The sequence below is a fragment of the Carcharodon carcharias genome, chromosome 36 (genome assembly GCF_017639515.1).
Source record: "Carcharodon carcharias isolate sCarCar2 chromosome 36, sCarCar2.pri, whole genome shotgun sequence".
Taxonomy (NCBI): domain Eukaryota; kingdom Metazoa; phylum Chordata; class Chondrichthyes; order Lamniformes; family Lamnidae; genus Carcharodon; species Carcharodon carcharias.
In genome coordinates this window covers 8,365,743-8,387,837 of record NC_054502.1, presented here as the reverse complement: position 1 = coordinate 8,387,837, position 22,095 = coordinate 8,365,743, and the positions used below count along the sequence as shown (strand labels likewise).

At 60.0% G+C, this 22,095-nt stretch overlaps 1 protein-coding gene across 3 annotated transcripts in view; it reads left to right on the top strand.

The window, feature by feature from the left end:
* Positions 1–22,095, top strand: part of LOC121272907 (CUGBP Elav-like family member 3-B) — a 152,533-nt gene that overhangs the window by 29,569 nt on the left and 100,869 nt on the right. The gene's annotated exons all lie outside the window — the stretch shown is intronic.

Here is a 22,095-nt window from a genome sequence, read left to right as displayed (position 1 = left end):
CCTGTCACATCCTCTCTCTCGCCCTGTCACACCCTCTCTCGCCCTGTCACACCCTCTCTCGCCCTGTCACACCCTCTCTCTCCCTGTCACACCCTCTCTCTCCCTGTCACACCCTCTCTCTCCCTGTCACACCCTCTCTCTCCCTGTCACACCCTCTCTCTCCTTGTCACACCCTCTCTCTCCCTGTCACACCCTCTCTCTCCCTGTCACACCCTCTCTCTCCCTGTCACACCCTCTCTCTCCCTGTCACACCCTCTCTCTCCCTGTCACACCCTCTCTCTCCCTGTCACACCCTCTCTCTCCCTGTCACACCCTCTCTCTCCCCCTCTCTCTCCCTGTCACACCCTCTCTCTCTCTCTCTCTCTCTCTCCCGGTCACATTTTCTCTCTCCCTGTCACATCCTCTCTCCCTGTCACACCCGCTCTCTCTCTCTCTCTCTATCTTTCATGCCCTCTCTCTCTCCCTGTCACACCCTCTCTCTCCCTGTCACACCCTCTCTCTCCCTGTCACACCCTCTCTCTCCCTGTCACACCCTCTCTCTCCCTGTCACACCCTCTCTCTCCCTGTCACACCCTCTCTCTCCCTGTCACACCCTCTCTCTCCCTGTCACACCCTCTCTCTCCCTGTCACACCGTCTCTCTCCCTGTGACATCCTCTCTCTCCCTGTGACATCCTCTCTCTCCCTGTGACATCCTCTCTCTCCCTGTGACATCCTCTCTCTCCCTGTGACACCCTCTCTCTCTCTCCCTGTCGCACCCTCTCTCTCTCTCCCTGTCGCACCCTCTCTCTCTCTCCCTGTCGCACCCTCTCTCTCTCTCCCTGTCGCACCCTCTCTCTCTCTCCCTGTCGCACCCTCTCTCTCTCTCCCTGTCGCACCCTCCCTCTCTCTCCCTGTCGCACCGCTCTCTCTCTCTCTCCCTGTCGCACCCTCTCTCTCTCTCCCTGTCGCACCCTCTCTCTCTCTCCCTGTCGCACCCTCTCTCTCTCTCCCTGTCGCACCCTCTCTCTCTCTCCCTGTCGCACCCTCTCTCTCTCTCCCTGTCGCACCCTCTCTCTCTCTCCCTGTCGCACCCTCTCTCTCTCTCTCCCTGTCGCACCCTCTCTCTCTCTCCCTGTCGCACCCTCTCTCTCTCTCCCTGTCGCACCCTCTCTCTCTCCCTGTCGCACCCTCTCTCTCTCTCCCTGTCGCACCCTCTCTCTCTCTCCCTGTCGCACCCTCTCTCTCTCTCTCCCTGTCGCACCCTCTCTCTCTCTCTCCCTGTCGCACCCTCTCTCTCTCTCTCCCTGTCGCACCCTCTCTCTCTCTCTCCCTGTCGCACCCTCTCTCTCTCTCTCCCTGTCGCACCCTCTCTCTCTCTCTCTCCCTGTCGCACCCTCTCTCTCTCTCTCCCTGTCGCACCCTCTCTCTCTCTCTCCCTGTCGCACCCTCTCTCCTCTCTCTCCTGTCGCACCCTCTCTCTCTCTCTCCCTGTCGCACCCTCTCTCTCTCTCTCCCTGTCGCACCCTCTCTCTCTCTCTCCTCCTGTCGCACCCTCTCTCTCTCTCTCCCTGTCGCACCCTCGTCTCTCTCTCCCTGTCGCACCCTCTCTCTCTCTCTCCCCTGTCGCACCCTTCTCTCTCTCTCCCCTGTCGCACCCTCTCTCTCTCTCTCTCCCTGTCGCACCCTCTCTCTCTCTCTCCTGTCGCACCCTCTCTCTCTCTCTCCCTGTCGCACCCTCTCTCTCTCTCTCCCTGTCGCACCCTCTCTCTCTCTCTCCTGTCGCACCCTCTCTCTCTCTCTCCCTGTCGCACCCTCTCTCTCTCTCCCTGTCGCACCCTCTCTCTCTCTCTCCCTGTCGCACCCTCTCTCTCTCTCTCCCTGTCGCACCCTCTCTCTCTCTCTCCCTGTCGCACCCTCTCTCTCCTCTCTCTCTCTCTCCCTGTCGCACTCTCTCTCTCTCTCTCCCTGTCGCACCCTCTCTCTCTCTCTCTCCCTGTCGCACCCTCTCTCTCTCTCTCCCTGTCGCACCCTCTCTCTCTCTCCCTGTCGCACCCTCTCTCTCTCTCTCCCTGTCGCAGCCCTCTCTCTCTCTCTCCCTGTCGCACCCTCTCTCTCTCTCCCTGTCGCACCCTCTCTCTCTCTCTCCCTGTCGCACCCTCTCTCTCATCTCTCCCTGTCGCACCCTCTCTCTCTCTCTCCCTGTCCGCACCCTCTCTCTCTCTCTCCTGTCGCACCCTCTCTCTCTCTCTCCCTGTCGCACCCTCGCTCTCTCTCTCCCTGTCGCACCCTCTCGTCTCTCTCTCCCCTGTCTCGCACCCTCTCTCTCTCTCTCCGCTGTCGCACCCTCTCTCTCTCTCTCCCTGTCGCACCCTCTCTCTCTCTCTCCCTTGTCGCACCCTCTCTCTCTCTCTCCCTGTCGCACCCTCTCTCTCTCTCTCCCTGTCGCACCCTCTCTCACTCTCTCTCCTGTCGCTCCCTCTCTCTCTCCTTTCCCTCCCTCTCTTTCTCTCTCCCTGTCGCACCCTCTCTCTCTCTCTCCCTGTCGCACCCTCTCTCTCTCTCTCCCTGTCGCACCCTCTCTCTCTCTCTCCCTGTCGCACCCTCTCTCTCTCTCTCCCTGTCGCACCCTCTCTCTCTCTCTCCCTGTCGCACCCTCTCTCTCTCTCTCCCTGTCGCACCCTCTCTCTCTCTCTCCCTGTCGCACCCTCTCTCTCTCTCTCCCTGTCGCACCCTCTCTCTCTCTCTCCCTGTCGCACCCTCTCTCTCTCTCTCCCTGTCGCACCCTCTCTCTCTCTCTCCCTGTCGCACCCTCTCTCTCTCTCTCCCTGTCGCACCCTCTCTCTCTCTCTCCCTGTCGCACCCTCTCTCTCTCTCTCCCTGTCGCACCCTCTCTCTCTCTCTCCCTGTCGCACCCTCTCTCTCTCTCTCCCTGTCGCACCCTCTCTCTCTCTCTCCCTGTCGCACCCTCTCTCTCTCTCTCCCTGTCGCACCCTCTCTCTCTCTCTCCCTGTCGCACCCTCTCTCTCTCTCTCCTCTCCTGTCGCTACCCCCTCTCTCTCTCTCTCTCCCTGTCGCACCACCCTCTCTCTCTCTCTCCCTGTCGCACCCTCTCTCTCTCTCTCCCTGTCGCACCCCTCTCTCTCTCTCTCCCTGTCGCACCCTCTCTCTCTCTCTCCCTGTCGCACCCTCTCTCTCTCTCTCCCCTGTCGCACCCTCTCTCTCTCTCTCCCTGTCGCACCCTCTCTCTCTCTCTCCGTCGCACCCTCTCTCTCTCTCTCCCTGTCGCACCCTCTCTCTCTCTCTCCCTGTCGCACCCTCTCTCTCTCTCTCCCTGTCGCACCCCTCTCCTCTCTCTCTCCCTGTCGCACCCTCTCTCTCTCTCTCCCTGTCGCACCCTCTCTCTCTCTCCCCTGTCGCACCCTCTCTCTCTCTCTCCCTGTCGCACCCCTCTCTCTCTCTCTCCCTGTCGCACCCTCTCTCTCTCTCTCCTCCCTGTCGCACCCTCTCTCTCTCTCTCCCTGTCGCACCCTCTCTCTCTCTCTCCCTGTCGCACCCTCTCTCTCTCTCTCCCTGTCGCACCCTCTCTCTCTCTCTCCCTGTCGCACCCTCTCTCTCTCTCTCCCTGTCGCACCCTCTCTCTCTCTCTCCCTGTCGCACCCTCTCTCTCTCTCTCCCTGTCGCACCCTCTCTCTCTCTCTCCCTGTCGCACCCTCTCTCTCTCTCTCTCCCTGTCGCACCCTCTCTCTCTCTCTCCCTGTCGCACCCTCTCCTCTCTCTCCCTGTCGCACCCTCTCTCTCTCTCTCCCTGTCGCACCCTCTCTCTCTCTCTCCCTGTCGCACCCTCTCTCTCTCTCTCCCTGTCGCACCCTCTCTCTCTCTCTCCCTGTCGCACCCTCTCTCTCTCTCTCCCTGTCGCACCCTCTCTCTCTCTCTCCCTGTCGCACCCTCCTCTCTCTCTCCCTGTCGCACCCTCTCTCTCTCTCTCCCTGTCGCACCCTCTCTCCTCTCTCCCTGTCGCACCCTCTCTCTCTCTCTCCCTGTCGCACCCTCTCTCTCTCTCTCCCTGTCGCACACCTCTCTCTCTCTCTCCCTGTCGCACCCTCTCTCTCTCTCTCCCTGTCGCACCCTCTCTCTCTCTCTCTCCCTGTCGCACCTCTCTCTCTCTCCCCTGTCGCACCCTCTCTCTCCTCTCCCTGTCGCACCCTCTCTCTCTCTCTCCCTGTCGCACCCTCTCTCTCCTCTCTCCCTGTCGCACCCTCTCTCTCTCTCTCTCCTGTCGCACCCTCTCTCTCTCTCTCCCTGTCGCACCCTCTCTCTCTCTCTCTCCCTGTCGCACCCTCTCTCTCTCTCTCCCTGTCGCACCCTCTCTCTCTCTCCTCCCTGTCGCACCCTCTCTCTCTCTCTCCCTGTCGCACCCCTCTCCTCTCTCTCCCTGTCGCACCCTCTCTCTCTCTCTCCCTGTCGCACCCTCTCTCTCTCTCTCCTCTCCTGTCGCACCCTCTCTCTCTCTCTCTCCCTGTCGCACCCTCTCTCTCTCTCTCCGTGTCGCACCCTCTCTCTCTCTCTCCTGTCGCACCCTCTCTTCTTCCCCTGTCGCACCCTCTCTCTCCCTGTCGCACCTCTCTCTCTCTCTCCGCCCTCTCTCTCGCCCCGGTCGCACCCGCTCTCACCGCAAAATTTTTTTTTTCTCGGGTCACTTTGTTCTCTCTCCTGGTCACATCCTCTTCTCCTGTCACATCCCGCGTCTCTCTTCTCTCTCTCTCTCTCTCTTTCACGCTCTCTGGTCTCTCCCTGGCACAACCCTCTCTCCTCCATGTCACACAACCCTCTCTCTCCCTGTCACACCTCTCTCGTCACTGGCACACCCTCTCTCTCCCTGTACACACTCCCTCTCTCCCTGTACACACTCTCTCTCTCCATGTACACACTCCCTCTCTCCCTGTACACACTCTCTCTCTCCCTGTGACATCCTCTCTCTCCCTGTGACATCCTCTCTCTCCCTGTGACATCCTCTCTCTCCCTGTGACACCCTCTCTCTCTCTCCCTGTGACACCCTCTCTCTCTCTCCCTGTCGCACCCTCTCTCTCTCTCCCTGTCGCACCCTCTCTCTCTCTCCCTGTCGCACCCTCTCTCTCTCTCCCTGTCGCACCCTCTCTTTCCCTGTCACACCCTCTCTTTCCCTGTCACACCCTCTCTTTCCCTGTCACACCCTCTCTCTCCCTGTCACACCCTCTCTCTCCCTGTCACACCCTCTCTCTCCCTGTCACACCCTCTCTCTCCCTGTCACACCCTCTCTCTCCCTGTGACATCCTCTCTCTCCCTGTGACATCCTCTCTCTCCCTGTGACATCCTCTCTCTCCCTGTGACATCCTCTCTCTCTCTCCCTGTCGCACCCTCTCTCTCTCTCCCTGTCGCACCCTCTCTCTCTCTCCCTGTCGCACCCTCTCTCTCTCTCCCTGTCGCACCCTCTCCTCTCTCTCCCTGTCGCACCCTCTCTCCTCTCCCTGTCGCACCCTCTCTCTCTCTCCTGTCGCACCCTCTCTCTCTCTCCCTGTCGCACCCTCTCTCTCTCTCTCCCTGTCGCACCCTCTCTCTCTCTCCCCTGTCGCACCCTCTCTCTCTCTCTCCCTGTCGCACCCTCTCTCTCTCTCTCCCTGTCGCACCCTCTCTCTCTCTCTCCCTGTCGCACCCTCTCTCTCTCTCTCCCTGTCGCACCCTTCCCTCTCTCTCTCCCTGTCGCACCCTCTCTCTCTCTCTCCCTGTCGCACCCTCTCTCTCTCTCTCTCCCTGTCGCACCCTCTCTCTCTCTCTCCCTGTCGCACCCTCTCTCTCTCTCTCCCCCCTGTCGCACCCTCTCTCTCTCTCTCCCTGTCGCACCCTCTCTCTCTCTCTCCCTGTCGCACCCTCTCTCTCTCTCTCCCTGTCGCACCCTCTCTCTCTCTCTCCCTGTCGCACCCTCTCTCTCTCTCTCCCTGTCGCACCCTCTCTCTCTCTCTCCCTGTCGCACCCTCTCTCTCTCTCTCCCTGTCGCACCCTCTCTCTCTCTCTCCCTGTCGCACCCTCTCTCTCTCTCTCCCTGTCGCACCCTCTCTCTCTCTCTCCCTGTCGCACCCTCTCTCTCCCTGTCGCACCCTCTCTCTCCCTGTCGCACCCTCTCTCTCCCTGTCGCACCCTCTCTCTCCCCCTCTCTCTCCCTCCCGGTCACATTTTCTCTCTCCCTGTCACATCCTCTCTCCCTGTCACACCCGCTCTCTCTCTCTCTCTCTCTCTCTCTTTCACGCCCTCTGTCTCTCCCTGTCACACCCTCTCTCTCCCTGTCACACCCTCTCTTTCCCTGTCACACCCTCTCTCTCCCTGTCACACCCTCTCTCTCCCTGTCACACCCTCTCTCTCCCTGTACACACCCTCTCTCTCTCCCTGTACACACTCTCTCTCTCCCTGTACACACTCCCTCTCTCCCTGTACACACTCTCTCTCTCCCTGTACACACTCCCTCTCTCCCTGTGACATCTCTCTCTCCCTGTGACACCCCTCTCTCTCTCCCTGTCGCACCCTCTCTCTCTCTCTCCCTGTCCACCCTCTCTCTCTCTCTCCCTGTCGCACCCTCTCTCTCTCTCTCCCTGTCGCACCCTCTCTCTCTCTCTCCCTGTCGCACCCTCTCTCTCTCTCTCGCCTGTCGCACCCTCTCTCTCTTCTCTCCCTGTCACCCGCGCTCTCCGTTCCCTGTCACACCCTCTCTCCTCCCTGTCGCACCCTCTCTCTCTCTCTCCCTGTCGCACCCTCTCTCTCTCTCTCCCTGTCGCACTCCTCTCTGCTCTCTCTCCCTGTCCGCACCCCTCTCTCTCTCCCTGTCTCACCCTCTCTCTCTCTCTCTCCTGTCGCACCCTCTCTCTCTCTCCCTGTCAGCACTCCTCTCTCTCTCTCTCCCTGTCGCACCCTCTCTCTCTCTCTCCCTGTCGCACCTCTCTCCTCTCTCCCTGTCGCACCCTCTCTCTCTCTCTCCCTGTCGCACCCTCTCTCTCTCTCTCCCTGTCGCACCCTCGCTCTCTCTCCCCCCGCACCCTCGCTCTCTCTCCCCCTGCACCCTCGCTCTCTCTCCCCCTGCACCCTCGCTCTCTCTCCCCCTGTCGCACCCTCGCTCTCTCTCTCTCCCTGTCGCACCCTCTCTCTCTCTCTCCCTGTCGCACCCTCTCTCTCTCTCTCCCTGTCGCACCCTCTCTCTCTCTCTCCCTGTCGCACCCTCTCTCTCTCTCTCCCTGTCGCACCCCTCTCTCTCTCTCTCCCTGTCGCACCCTCTCTCTCTCTCTCCCTGTCGCACCCTCTCTCTCTCTCTCCCTGTCGCACCCTCTCTCTCTCTCCTCCCTGTCGCACCCTCTCTCTCTCTCTCCCTGTCGCACCCTCTCTCTCTCTCCCTGTCGCACCCTCTCTCTCTCTCTCCCTGTCGCACCCTCTCTCTCTCTCTCCCTGTCAAACCCTCTCTCTCTCTCCCTGTCGCACCCTCTCTCTCTCTCTCCCTGTCGCACCCTCTCTCTCTCTCCCTGTCGCACCCTCTCTCTCTCTCTCCCTGTCGCACCCTCTCTCTCTCTCTCCCTGTCGCACCCTCTCTCTCTCTCTCCCTGTCGCACCCTCTCTCTCTCTCTCCCTGTCGCACCCTCTCTCTCTCTCTCCCTGTCGCACCCCCTCTCTCTCTCTCTCCCTGTCGCACCCTCTCTCTCTCTCTCCCTGTCGCACCCTCTCTCTCTCTCTCCCTGTCGCACCCTCTCTCTCTCTCTCCCTGTCGCGCCCTCTCTCTCTCTCTCCCTGTCGCACCCTCTCTCTCTCTCTCTCCCTGTCGCACCCTCTCTCTCTCTCTCCCTGTCGCACCCTCTCTCTCTCTCTCTCCCTGTCGCACCCTCTCTCTCTCTCCCCCTGTCGCACCCTCTCTCTCTCTCTCCCTGTCGCACCCTCTCTCTCTCTCTCCCTGTCGCACCCTCTCTCTCTCTCTCCCTGTCGCACCCTCTCTCTCTCTCTCCCTGTCGCACCCTCTCTCTCCCTGTCGCACCCTCTCTCTCCCCCTCTCTCTCCCTCCCGGTCACATTTTCTCTCTCCCTGTCACATCCTCTCTCCCTGTCACACCCGCTCTCTCTCTCTCTCTCTCTCTCTCTTTCACGCCCTCTGTCTCTCCCTGTCACACCCTCTCTCTCCCTGTCACACCCTCTCTCTCCCTGTCACACCCTCTCTCTCCCTGTCACACCCTCTCTCTCCCTGTCACACCCTCTCTCTCCCTGTCACACCCTCTCTCTCCCTGTCACACCCTCTCTCTCCCTGTCACACCCTCTCTCTCCCTGTGACATCCTCTCTCTCCCTGTGACATCCTCTCTCTCCCTGTGACATCCTCTCTCTCCCTGTGACACCCTCTCTCTCTCTCCCTGTCGCACCCTCTCTCTCTCTCCCTGTCGCACCCTCTCTCTCTCTCCCTGTCGCACCCTCTCTCTCTCTCCCTGTCGCACCCCTCTCTCTCTCTCCCTGTCGCACCCTCTCTCTCTCTCCCTGTCGCACCCTCTCTCTCTCTCTCCCTGTCGCACCCTCTCTCTCTCTCCCTGTCGCACCCTCTCTCTCTCTCCCTGTCGCACCCTCTCTCTCTCTCCCTGTCGCACCCCCTCTCTCTCTCCCTGTCGCACCCTCTCTCTCTCTCCCTGTCGCACCCTCTCTCTCTCCCTGTCGCACCCTCTCTCTCTCCCTGTCGCACCCTCTCTCTCTCTCCCTGTCGCACCCTCTCTCTCTCCCTGTCCGCTGTCTCTCCTCTCTCTCTCCCTGTCGCACCCTCTCTCTCTCTCCCTGTCGCACCCTCTCTCTCTCTCTCTCCCTGTCGCACCCTCTCTCTCTCTCTCCCTGTCGCACCCTCTCTCTCTCTCTCCCTGTCGCACCCTCTCTCTCTCTCCCTGTCGCACCCTCTCTCTCTCTCTCCCTGTCGCACCTCTCTCTCTCTCTCCCTGTCGCACCCTCTCTCTCTCTCTCCCTGTCGCACCCTCTCTCTCTCTCTCCCTGTCGCACCCTCTCTCTCTCTCTCCCTGTCACCACCCTCTCTCTCCCTGTCACAACCTCTCTCTCTCTCCCTGTCACACCCTCTCTCTCTCTCCCTGTCATACCCTCTCTCTCTCTCCCTGTCACACCCTCTCTCTCCCTGTCACACCCTCTCTCTCTCTCCTGTCACACCCTCTCTCTCTCTCCCTGTCACACCCTCTCTCTCTCTCCCTGTCACATCCCCTCTCTTCTCTCTCCCTGTCACACCTCTCTCTCTCCCTGTCACACTCCTGCTCTCTCCCTGTCACACCCGCTCTTCCTCCCTGTCTACACCCTCTCTCTCCCTGTCACCCTCTCTCTCTCCTCCTGTCACACCCTCTCTCTCCCTGTCACACCCTCTCTCTCCCTGTACACACCCTCTCTCTCTCCCTGTCACAGCCCTCTCTCCCTGTCACCGCTCTTCTCTCTCTCTCCCTGTCACACCCCTCTCTCTCCCTGTCGCACCCTCTCTCTCCTCTCTCCCCCTGTCGCACCCCTCTCTCTCTCTCTCCCTGTCGCACCCTCTCTCTCTCTCTCCCTGTCGCACCCTCTCTCTCTCTCTCTCTCTCTCCCGTCGCACCCTCTCTCTCTCTCTCTCCCTGTCGCACCCTCTCTCTCTCTCTCTCCCTGTCGCACCCTCTCTCTCCTCTCCCTGTCGCACCCTCTCTCTCTCTCTCCCTGTCGCACCCTCCTCTCTCTCTCTCCCTGTCGCACCCTCTCTCTCTCTCTCCCTGTCGCACCCTCTCTCTCTCTCTCCCTGTCGCACCCTCTCTCTCTCTCTCCCTGTCGCACCCTCTCTCTCTCTCTCTCCCTGTCGCACCCTCTCTCTCTCTCTCCCTGTCGCACCCTCTCTCTCTCTCTCCCTGTCGCACCCTCTCTCTCTCTCTCCCTGTCGCACCCTCTCTCTCTCTCTCCCTGTCGCACCCTCCTCTCTCTCTCTCCCTGTCGCACCCTCTCTCTCTCTCTCCCTGTCGCACCCTCTCTCTCTCTCTCCCTGTCGCACACCCTCTCTCTCTCTCTCCCTGTCGCACCCTCTCTCTATCTCTCCCTGTCGCTCCCTCTCTCTCTCCTATCCCTTGTCGCACCCTCTCTCTCTCTCTCCCTGTCGCACCATCTCTCTCTCTCTCCCTGTCGCACCCTCTCTCTCTCTCTCCCATGTCGCACCCCTCTCACTCTCTCTCCCGTTCGCACCCTCTCTCTTTCTCTCCCTTTGTCGCACCCTCTCTCTCTCTCTCCCTGTCGAACCCGGCTCTCTCTCTCTCCCTGTGTCCGCACCCTCTCTCTCTCTCGCCCTGTCGCACCCTCTCTCTCTCTCTCCCTGTCGCACCCTCTCTCTCTCTCTCCCAGTCGCACCCTCTCTCTCTCTCTCCCTGTCGCACCCTCTCTCTCTCTCTCCCTGTCGCACCCTCTCTCTCTCTCTCCCTGTCGCACCCTCTCTCTCTCTCTCCCTGTCTCACCCTCTCTCTCTCTCTCCCTGTCGCACCCTCTCTCTCTCTCCCTGTCGCACCCTCTCTCTCTCTCTCCCTGTCGCACCCTCTCTCTCTCTCTCCCCTGTCGCACCCTCTCTCCTCTCTCTCCCTGTCGCACCCTCTCTCTCTCTCTCCCTGTCGCACCCTCTCTCTCTCTCTCCCTGTCGCACCCTCTCTCTCTCTCTCCCTGTCACGCCCTCTCTCTCTCTCTCCCTGTCACGCCCTCTCTCTCCCTGTCACACCCTCTCTCTCCCTGTCGCACCCTCTCTCTCTCTCTCCCTGTCGCACCCTCTCTCTCTCTCTCCCTGTCACGCCCTCTCTCTCTCTCTCCCTGTCACACCCTCTCTCTCCCTGTCACACCCTCTCTCTCCCTGTCACACCCTCTCTCTCTCTCCCTGTCACACCCTCTCTCTCTCTCCCTGTCACACCCTCTCTCTCTCTCCCTGTCACACCCTCTCTCTCTCTCCCTGTCACACCCTCTCTCTCTCTCCCTGTCACACCCTCTCTCTCTCTCCCTGTCACACCCTCTCTCTCTCTCCCTGTCTCACCCTCTCTCTCTCTCTCTCCCTGTCACACCCTCTCTCTCCCTGTCACACCCTCTCTCTCCCTGTCACACCCTCTCTCTCCCTGTCACACCCTCTCTCTCCCTGTCACACCCTCTCTCTCCCTGTCACACCCTCTCTCTCCCTGTCACACCCTCCCTCTCCCTGTCACACCCTCTCTCTCCCTGTCACACCCTCTCTCTCCCTGTCACACCCTCTCTCTCTCTCTCCCTGTCACACCCTCTCTCTCTCTCCCTGTCACACCCTCTCTCTCTCTCCCTGTCACACCCTCTCTCTCTCTCCCTGTCACACCCACTCTCTCTCTCCCTGTCACACCCACTCTCTCTCTCCCTGTCACACCCTCTCTCTCTCTCTCCCTGTCTCACCCTCTCTCTCTCTCTCCCTGTCTCACCCTCTCTCTCTCTCTCCCTGTCACACCCTCTCTCTCCCTGTCACACCCTCTCTCTCCCTGTCACACCCTCTCTCTCCCTGTCACACCCTCTCTCTCCCTGTCACACCCTCTCTCTCCCTGTCACACCCTCTCTCTCTCTCCCTGTCACACCCTCTCTCTCTCTCCCTGTCACACCCTCTCTCTCTCTCTCCCTGTCACACCCTCTCTCTCTCTCTCCCTGTCACACCCTCTCTCTCTCTCCCTGTCACATCCTCTCTCTCTCTCCCTGTCACTTCCTCTCTCTCTCTCCCTGTCACACCCTCTCTCTCTCTCCCTGTCACACCCTCTCTCTCTCTCCCTGTCACACCCTCTCTCTCTCTCCCTGTCACACCCTCTCTCTCTCTCCCTGTCACACCATCTTTCTCCCTGTCACGCCCTCTCTCTCTCTCTCCCTGTCACGCCCTCTCTCTCTCCCTGTCACACCCTCTCTCTCTCTCCCTGTCACACCCACTCTCTCTCTCCCTGTCACACCCTCTCTCTCTCTCTCCCTGTCTCACCCTCTCTCTCTCTCTCCCTGTCACACCCTCTCTCTCTCTCTCCCTGTCACACCCCTCTCTCTCCCTGTCACACCCTCTCTCTCTCCCTGTCACACCCTCTCTCTCCCTGTCACACCTCTCTCTCCCTGTCACACCCTCTCTCTCCCTGTCACACCCTCTCTCTCTCTCCCTGTCACACCCTCTCTCTCTCTCCCTGTCACACCCTCTCTCTCTCTCTCCCTGTCACACCCTCTCTCTCTCTCTCCCTGTCACACCCTCTCTCTCTCTCCCTGTCACATCCTCTCTCTCTCTCCCTGTCACTTCCTCTCTCTCTCTCCCTGTCACACCCTCTCTCTCTCTCCCTGTCACACCCTCTCTCTCTCTCCCTGTCACACCCTCTCTCTCTCTCCCTGTCACACCATCTTTCTCCCTGTCACGACCTCTCTCTCTCTCTCCCTGTCACGCCCTCTCTCTCTCTCTCCCTGTCACACCCTCTCTCTCCCTGTCACACCCTCTCTCTCCCTGTCACACCCTCTCTCTCTCTCCCTGTCACACCCTCTCTCTCTCTCCCTGTCACACCCTCTCTCTCCCTGTCACACCCTCTCTCTCCCTGTCACACCCTCTCTCTCCCTGTCACACCCTCTCTCTCCCTGTCACACCCTCTCTCTCCCTGTCACACCCTCTCTCTCCCTGTCACATCCTCTCTCTCCCTGTCACCCCCTCTCTCTCCCTGTCACACCCTCTCTCTCCCTGTCACACCCTCTCTCTCCCTGTCACATCCTCTCTCTCCCTGTCACATCCTCTCTCTCCCTGTCACATCCTCTCTCTCCCTGTCACATCCTCCCTCTCTCTCCCTGTCACACCCTCTCTCTCCCTGTCACACCCTCTCTCTCCCTGTCACACCCTCTCTCTCCCTTCACACCCTCTCTCTCCCTTCACACCCTCTCTCTCCCTGTCACACCCTCTCTCTCTCTCCCTGTCACACCCTCTTTCTCCCTGTCACGCGCTCTCTCTCTCTCTCCCTGTCACACCCTCTCTCTCCCTGTCACACCCTCTTTCTCCCTGTCACGCGCTCTCTCTCTCTCTCCCTGTCACACCCTCTCTCTCCCTGTCACACCCTCTCTCTCCCTGTCACACCCTCTCTCTCCCTGTCACACCCTCTCTCTCCCTGTCACACCCTCTCTCTCCCTGTCACACCCTCTCTCTCTCTCCCTGTCACACCCTCTCTCTCTCTCCCTGTCACACCCTCTCTCTCTCTCCCTGTCACACCCTCTCTCTCTCTCCCTGTCACACCCTCTCTCTCTCTCCCTGTCACACCCTCTCTCTCTCTCCCTGTCACACCCTCTCTCTCTCCCTGTCACACCCTCTCTCTCCCTGTCACACCCTCTCTCTCCCTGTCACACCCTCTCTCTCCCTGTCACACCCTCTCTCTCCCTGTCACACCCTCTCTCTCTCTCCCTGTCACACCCTCTCTCTCTCTCCCTGTCACACCCTCTCTCTCTCTCCCTGTCACACCCTCTCTCTCTCTCCCTGTCACACCCTCTCTCTCTCTCCCTGTCACACCCTCTCTCTCTCTCCCTGTCACACCCTCTCTCTCTCTCCCTGTCACACCCTCTCTCTCTCTCCCTGTCACACTCTCTCTCTCTCCCTGTCACACTCTCTCTCTCTCCCTGTCACACCCTCTCTCTCTCTCCCTGTCACACCCTCTCTCTCCCTGTCACACCCTCTCTCTCCCTGTCACACCCTCTCTCTCCCTGTCACACCCTCTCTCTCCCTGTCACATCCTCTCTCTCCCTGTCACATCCTCTCTCTCCCTGTCACCCCCTCTCTCTCCCTGTCACCCCCTCTCTCTCCCTGTCACCCCCTCTCTCTCCCTGTCACACCCTCTCTCTCTCTCCCTGTCACATCCTCTCTCTCCCTGTCACACCCTCTCTCTCCCTTCACACCCTCTCTCTCCCTTCACACCCTCTCTCTCCCTGTCACACCCTCTCTCTCTCTCCCTGTCACACCCTCTCTCTCTCTCCCTGTCACGCGCTCTCTCTCTCTCTCTCCCTGTCACACCCTCTCTCTCCCTGTCACACCCTCTCTCTCCCTGTCACACCCTCTCTCTCCCTGTCACACCCTCTCTCTCCCTGTCACACCCTCTCTCTCTCCCTGTCACACCCTCTCTCTCTCTCCCTGTCACACCCTCTCTCTCTCTCCCTGTCACATCCTCTCTCTCCCTGTCACATCCTCTCTCTCTCTCTCCCTGTCACATCCTCTCTCTCTCTCTCCCTGTCACACCCTCTCTCTCCCTGTCACACCCTCTCTCCCCCTGTCACACCCTCTCTCCCCCTGTCACACCCTCTCTCTCCCTGTCACACCCTCTCTCTCCCTGTCACACCCTCTCTCTCCCTGTCACACCCTCTCTCTCCCTGTCACACCCTCTCTCTCCCTGTCACACCCTCTCTCTCCCTGTCACACCCTCTCTCTCCCTGTCACACCCTCTCTCTCCCTGTCACACCCTCTCTCTCCCTGTCACACCCTCTCTCTCCCTGTCACACCCTCTCTCTCTCTCCCTGTCACATCCTCTCTCTCTCTCTCCCTGTCACATCCTCTCTCTCTCTCCCTGTCACACCCTCTCTCTCCCTGTCACACCCTCTCTCTCCCTGTCACACCCTCTCTCTCCCTGTCACACCCTCTCTCTCCCTGTCACACCCTCTCTCTCCCTGTCACACCCTCTCTCTCCCTGTCACATCCTCTCTCTCCCTGTCACATCCTCTCTCTCCCTGTCACATCCTCTCTCTCCCTCTCCCTGTCACATCCTCTCTCTCCCTGTCACATCCTCTCTCTCTCTCTCCCTGTCACATCCTCTCTCTCCCTTCACATCCTCTCTCTCCCTGTCACATCCTCTCTCTCCCTGTCACATCCTCTCTCTATCTGTCACATCCTCTCTCTCTCTCTCCCTGTCACACCCTCTCTCTCCCTGTCACACCCTCTCTCTCCCTGTCACGCCCTCTCTCTCTCTCCCTGTCACACCCTCTCTCTCTCTCCCTGTCACACCCTCTCTCTCTCTCCCTGTCACACCCTCTCTCTCTCTCCCTGTCACACCCTCTCTCTCCCTGTCACACCCTCTCTCTCTCTCCCTGTCACACCCTCTCTCTCTCTCCCTGTCACACCCTCTCTCTCTCTCCCTGTCACACCCTCTCTCTCTCTCCCTGTCACACCCTCTCTCTCTCTCCCTGTCACACCCTCTCTCTCTCTCCCTGTCACACCCTCTCTCTCTCTCCCTGTCACACCCTCTCTCTCTCTCCCTGTCACACCCTCTCTCTCTCTCCCTGTCGCACCCTCTTTTTCCCTGTCGCACCCTCTCTCTCTCTCTCCCTGTCGCACCCTCTCTCTCCCTGTCACACCCTCTCTCTCTCTCTCCCTGTCACACCCTCTCTCTCTCTCTCCCGGTCTCACCCTCTCTCTCCCGGTCTCACCCTCTCTCGCCCGGTCTCACCCTCTCTCGCCCGGTCTCACCCTCTCTCGCCCGGTCTCACCCTCTCTCTCCCTGTCTCACCCTCTCTCTCCCGGTCTCACCCTCTCCCTCCCGGTCTCACCCTCTCTCTCCCTGTCTCACCCTCTCTCTCCCTGTCTCACCCTCTCTCTCCCTGTCTCACCCTCTCTCTCCCTGTCTCACCCTCTCTCTCCCGGTCTCACCCTCTCTCTCCCTGTCTCACCCTCTCTCTCCCTGTCTCACCCTCTCTCTCCCTGTCTCACCCTCTCTCTCCCTGTCTCACCCTCTCTCTCCCTGTCTCGCCCTCTCTCTCCCTGTCTCGCCCTCTCTCTCCCTGTCTCGCCCTCTCTCTCCCTGTCTCGCCCTCTCTCTCCCTGTCTCGCCCTCTCTCTCCCTGTCTCGCCCTCTCTCTCCCTGTCTCGTCCTCTCTCTCCCTGTCTCGCCCTCTCTCTCCCTGTCTCGCCCTCTCTCTCCCTGTCTCGCCCTCTCTCTCGCTGTCTCGCCCTCTCTCTCGCTGTCTCGCCCTCTCTCTCGCTGTCTCGCCCTCTCTCTCGCTGTCTCGCCCTCTCTCTCGCTGTCTCGCCCTCTCTCTCGCTGTCTCGCCCTCTCTCTCCCTGTCTCGCCCTCTCTCTCCCTGTCTCGCCCTCTCTCTCCCTGTCTCGCCCTCTCTCTCTCTCCCTGTCTCGCCCTCTCTCTCTCTCCCTGTCTCGCCCTCTCTCTCTCTCCCTGTCTCGCCCTCTCTCTCTCTCCCTGTCTCGCCCTCTCTCTCTCTCCCTGTCACGCCCTCTCTCTCTCTCCCTGTCACGCCCTCTCTCTCTGTCCCTGTCACACCCTCTCTCTCTCTCTCTCCCTGTCACACCCTCTCTCTCTCTCTCTCCCTGTCACACCCTCTCTCTCTCTCTCTCCCTGTCACACCCTCTCTCTCTCTCCCTGTCACACCCTCTCTCTCCCTGTCACACCCTCTCTCTCCCTGTCACACCCTCTCTCTCTCTCTCTCCGTGTCACACCTTCTCTCTCCCTGCCACTCCCTCTCTCTCCCTGTCACACCCTCTCTCTCCCTGTCACACCCTCTCTCTCCCTGTCACACCCTCTCTCTCCCTGTCACACCCTCTCTCTCCCTGTCACACCCTCTCCCTGTCACACCCTCTCTCTCTCCCTGTCACACCCTCTCTCTCTCTCCCTGTCACACCCACTCTCTCTCTCCCTGTCACACCCTCTCTCTCTCTCCCTGTCACACCCTCTCTCTCTCTCCCTGTCACACCCTCTCTCTCTCTCCCTGTCACACCCACTCTCTCTCTCCCTGTCACACCCTCTCTCTCTCTCCCTGTCACACCCTCTCTCTCTCTCCCTGTCACACCCTCTCTCTCTCTCCCTGTCACACCCTCTCTCTCTCTCCCTGTCTCACCCTCTCTCGCTCTCCCTGTCTCGCCCTCTCTCTCCCTGTCTCGCCCTCTCTCTCCCTGTCTCGCCCGCTCTCTCCCTGTCTCGCCCGCTCTCTCCCTGTCTCGCCCTCTCTCTCCCTGTCTCGCCCTCTCTCTCCCTGTCTCGCCCTCTCTCTCCCTGTCTCGCCCTCTCTCTCCCTGTCTCGCCCTCTCTCTCCCTGTCTCGCCCTCTCTCTCCCTGTCTCGCCCTCTCTCTCCCTGTCTCGCCCTCTCTCTCCCTGTCTCGCCCTCTCTCTCCCTGTCTCGCCCTCTCTCTCCCTGTCTCGCCCTCTCTCTCTCTCCCCTGTCTCGCCCTCTCTCTCTCTCCCTGTCTCGCCCTCTCTCTCTCTCCCTGTCTCGCCCTCTCTCTCTCTCCCTGTCTCGCCCTCTCTCTCTCTCCCTGTCTCGCCCTCTCTCTCTCTCCCTGTCTCGCCCTCTCTCTCTCTCCCTGTCACGCCCTCTCTCTCTCTCCCTGTCACGCCCTCTCTCTCTCTCCCTGTCACGCCCTCTCTCTCTCTCCCTGTCACTTCCTCTCTCTCTCTCCCTGTCACTTCCTCTCTCTCCCTGTCACACCCTCTCTCTCTCTCCCTGTCACACCCTCTCTCTCTCTCCCTGTCACACCCTCTCTCTCTCTCCCTGTCACACCCTCTCTCTCTCTCCCTGTCACACCCTCTCTCTCTCTCTCCGTGTCACACCCTCTCTCTCTCTCTCCGTGTCACACCCTCTCTCTCCCTGCCACTCCCTCTCTCTCCCTGTCACACCCTCTCTCTCCCTGTCACACCCTCTCTCTCCCTGTCACACCCTCTCTCTCTCTCTCCCTGTCACACCCTCTCTCTCGCTCCCTGTCACACCCTCTCTCTCTCTCCCTGTCACACCCTCTCTCTCTCTCCCTGTCACACCCTCTCTCTCTCTCCCTGTCACACCCTCTCTCTCTGCCTGTCACACCCTCTCTCTCTCCCTGTCACACCCTCTCTCTCTCCCTGTCACACCCTCTCTCTCTCCCTGTCACACCCTCTCTCTCTCTCCCTGTCACACCCTCTCTCTCTCTCCCTGTCACATCCTCTCTCTCTCTCCCTGTCACATCCTCTCTCTCTCTCTCCCTGTCACATCCTCTCTCTCTCTCCCTGTCACATCCTCTCTCTCTCTCCCTGTCACACCCTCTCTCTCCCCCTGTCACACCCTCTCTCTCCCTGTCACACCCTCTCTCTCCGTGTCACACCCTCTCCCTGTCACACCCTCTCTCTCCCTGTCTCACCCTCTCTCTCCCTGTCACACCCTCTCTCTCTCTCCCTGTCACACCCTCTCTCTCTCTCCCTGTCACACCCTCTCTCTCTCTCCCTGTCACACCCTCTCTCTCTCTCCCTGTCACACCCTCTCTCTCTCTCCCTGTCACACCCTCTCTCTCTCTCCCTGTCACACCCTCTCTCTCTCTCCCTGTCACATCCTCTCTCTCCCTGTCACACCCTCTTTCTCCCTGTCACACCCTCTTTCTCCCTGTCACACCCTCTCTCTCTCTCCCTGTCACACCCTCTCTCTCTCTCCCTGTCACACACTCTCTCTCTCTCCCTGTCACACCCTCTCTCTCTCTCCCTGTCACACCCTCTCTCTCTCTCCCTGTCACACCCTCTCTCTCTCTTCGTGTCACACCCTCTCTCTCTCTCCGTGTCACACCCTCTCTCTCTCTCCCTGTCACACCCTCTCTCTCTCTCCCTGTCACACCCTCTCTCTCTCTCCCTGTCACACCCTCTCTCTCTCCCTGTCACACCCTCTCTCTCTCCCTGTCACACCCTCTCTCTCTCTCCCTGTCACACCCTCTCTCTCTCTCCCTGTCACATCCTCTCTCTCTCTCCCTGTCACATCCTCTCTCTCTCCCTGTCACATCCTCTCTCTCTCTCTGTCCCTGTCACATCCTCTCTCTCTCTCCCTGTCACACCCTCTCTCTCCCCCTGTCACACCCTCTCTCTCCCCCTGTCACACCCTCTCTCTCCCCCTGTCACACCCTCTCTCTCTCCCCCTGTCACACCCTCTCTCTCTCTCCCTGTCACACCCTCTCTCTCTCTCCCTGTCACACCCTCTCTCTCTCTCCCTGTCACACCCTCTCTCTCTCTCCCTGTCACACCCTCTCTCTCTCTCCCTGTCACACCCTCTCTCTCTCTCTCCCTGTCACACCCTCTCTCTCTCTCTCCCTGTCACACCCTCTCTCTCCCTGTCACACCCTCTCTCTCCCTGTCACACCCTCTCTCTCCGTGTCACACCCTCTCTCTCCGTGTCACACCCTCTCTCTCCCTGTCACACCCTCTCTCTCCCTGTCACACCCTCTCTCTCCCTGTCACACCCTCTCTCTCCCTGTCACACCCTCTCTCTCCCTGTCACACCCTCTCTCTCCCGGTCTCACCCTCTCTCTCCCGGTCTCACCCTCTCTCGCCCTGTCTCACCCTCTCTCTCCCGGTCTCACCCTCTCTCTCCCGGTCTCACCCTCTCTCTCCCGGTCTCACCCTCTCTCTCCCGGTCTCACCCTCTCTCTCCCGGTCTCACCCTCTCTCTCCCGGTCTCACCCTCTCTCTCCCTGTCTCACCCACTCTCTCCCTGTCTCGCCCACTCTCTCCCTGTCTCGCCCTCTCTCTCCCTGTCACACCCTCTCTCTCCCTGTCACACCCTCTCTCTCCCTGTCACACCCTCTATCTCCCTTCACACCCTCTCTCTCTCTCCCTGTCACACCCTCTCTCTCTCTCCCTGTCACACCCTCTCTCTCTCTCCCTGTCACATCCTCTCTCTCCCTGTCACACCCTCTCCCTCTCTCTCCGTGTCACACCCTCTCTCTCCCTGTCACTCCCTCTCTCTCCCTGTCACTCCCTCTCTCTCCCTGTCACTCCCTCTCTCTCCCTGTCACTCCCTCTCTCTCCCTGTCACTCCGTCTCTCTCCCTGTCACACCCTCTTTCTCCCTGTCACACCCTCTCTCTCCCTGTCACACCCTCTCTCTCCCTGTCACACCCTCTCTCTCTCTCCCTGTCACACCCTCTCTCTCTCTCCCTGTCACACCCTCTCTCTCTCTCCCTGTCACACCCTCTCTCTCTCTCCCTGTCACACCCTCTCTCTCTCTCCCTGTCACACCCTCTCTCTCTCTCCCTGTCACACCCTCTCTCTCTCTCCCTGTCACACCCTCTCTCTCTCTCCCTGTCACACCCTCTCTCTCTCTCCCTGTCACACCCTCTCTCTCTCTCCCTGTCACACCCTCTCTCTCTCTCCCTGTCACACCCTCTCTCTCTCTCCCTGTCACACCCTCTCTCTCTCTCTCCCTGTCACACCCTCTCTCTCTCTCCCTGTCACACCCTCTCTCTCTCTCCCTGTCACACCCTCTCTCTCTCTCCCTGTCACACCCTCTCTCTCTCTCCCTGTCACACCCTCTCTCTCTCTCCCTGTCACACCCTCTCTCTCTCTCCCTGTCACACCCTCTCTCTCTCTCCCTGTCACACCCTCTATCTCTCTCCCTGTCACACCCTCTCTCTCTCTCCCTGTCACACCCTCTCTCTCTCTCCCTGTTACACCCTCTCTCTCTCTCCCTGTCACACCCTCTCTCTCTCTCTCCCTGTCACACCCTCTCTCTCTCTCCCTGTCACACCCTCTCTCTCTCTCCCTGTCACACCCTCTCTCTCTCTCCCTGTCACACCCTCTCTCTCTCTCCCTGTCACACCCTCTCTCTCTCTCCCTGTCACACCCTCTCTCTCTCTCCCTGTCACACCCTCTCTCTCTCTCCCTGTCACACCCTCTCTCTCTCTCCCTGTCACACCCTCTCTCTCTCTCCCTGTCACACCCTCTCTCTCTCTCCCTGTCACACCCTCTCTCTCTCTCCCTGTCACACCCTCTCTCTCTCTCCCTGTCACACCCTCTCTCTCTCTCCCTGTCACACCCTCTCTCTCTCTCCCTGTCACACCCTCTCTCTCTCTCTGTCACACCCTCTCTCTCTCTCTGTCACACCCTCTCTCTCTCTCTCCCTGTCACACCCTCTCTCTCTCTCTCCCTGTCACACCTCTCTCTCTCTCCCTGTCACACCCTCTCTCTCTCTCCCTGGTCACACCCTCTCTCTCTCTCCTGTCACACCCTCTCTCTCTCTCCCTGTCACACCCTCTCTCTCTCTCCCTGTCACACCCTCTCTCTCTCTCCCTGTCACACCCTCTCTCTCTCTCCCCCTGTCACACCCTCTCTCTCTCTCTCCCTGTCACATCCTCTCTCTCTCTCCCTGTCACACCCTCTCTCTCTCTCTCTCTCCCTGTCACACCCTCTCTCTCTCTCTCCCTGTCACACCCTCTCTCTCTCTCTCCCTGTCACACCCTCTCTCTCTCTCTCCCTGTCACACCCTCTCTCTCTCTCCCTGTCACACCCTCTCTCTCTCTCCCTGTCACACCCTCTCTATCTCCTTGTCACACCCTCTCTCTCTCTCCCTGTCACACCCTCTCTCTCTCTCCCTGTCACACCCTCTCTCTCTCTCCCTGTCACACCCTCTCTCTCTCTCCCTGTCACACCCTCTCTCTCTCTCCCTGTCACACCCTCTCTCTCTCTCCCTGTCACACCCTCTCTCTCTCTCCCTGTCACACCCTCTCTCTCTCTCCCTGTCACACCCTCTCTCTCTCTCCCTGTCACACCCTCTCTCTCTCTCCCTGTCACACCCTCTCTCTCTCTCCCTGTCACACCCTCTCTCTCTCTCCCTGTCACACCCTCTCTCTCTCTCCCTGTCACACCCTCTCTCTCTCTCCCTGTCACACCCTCTCTCTCTCTTCCTGTCACACCCTCTCTCTCTCTTCCTGTCACACCCTCTCTCTCCCTGTCACACCCTCTCTCTCCCTGTCACACCCTCTCTCTCCCTGTCACACCCTCTCTCTCCCTGTCACACCCTCTCTCTCTCTCCCTGTCACACCCTCTCTCTCTCTCCCTGTCACACCCTCTCTCTCTCTCCCTGTCACACCCTCTCTCTCTCTCCCTGTCACACCCTCTCTCTCTCTCCCTGTCCCACCCTCTCTCTCTCTCCCTGTCACACCCTCTCTCTCTCTCCCTGTCACATCCTCTCTCTCTCTCCCTGTCACACCCTCTCTCTCTCTCTCTCTCCCTGTCACACCCTCTCTCTCTCTCTCTCTCCCTGTCACACCCTCTCTCTCTCTCTCTCTCTCCCTGTCACACCCTCTCTCTCTCTCCCTGTCACATCCTCTCTCTCTCTCCCTGTCACACCCTCTCTCTCTC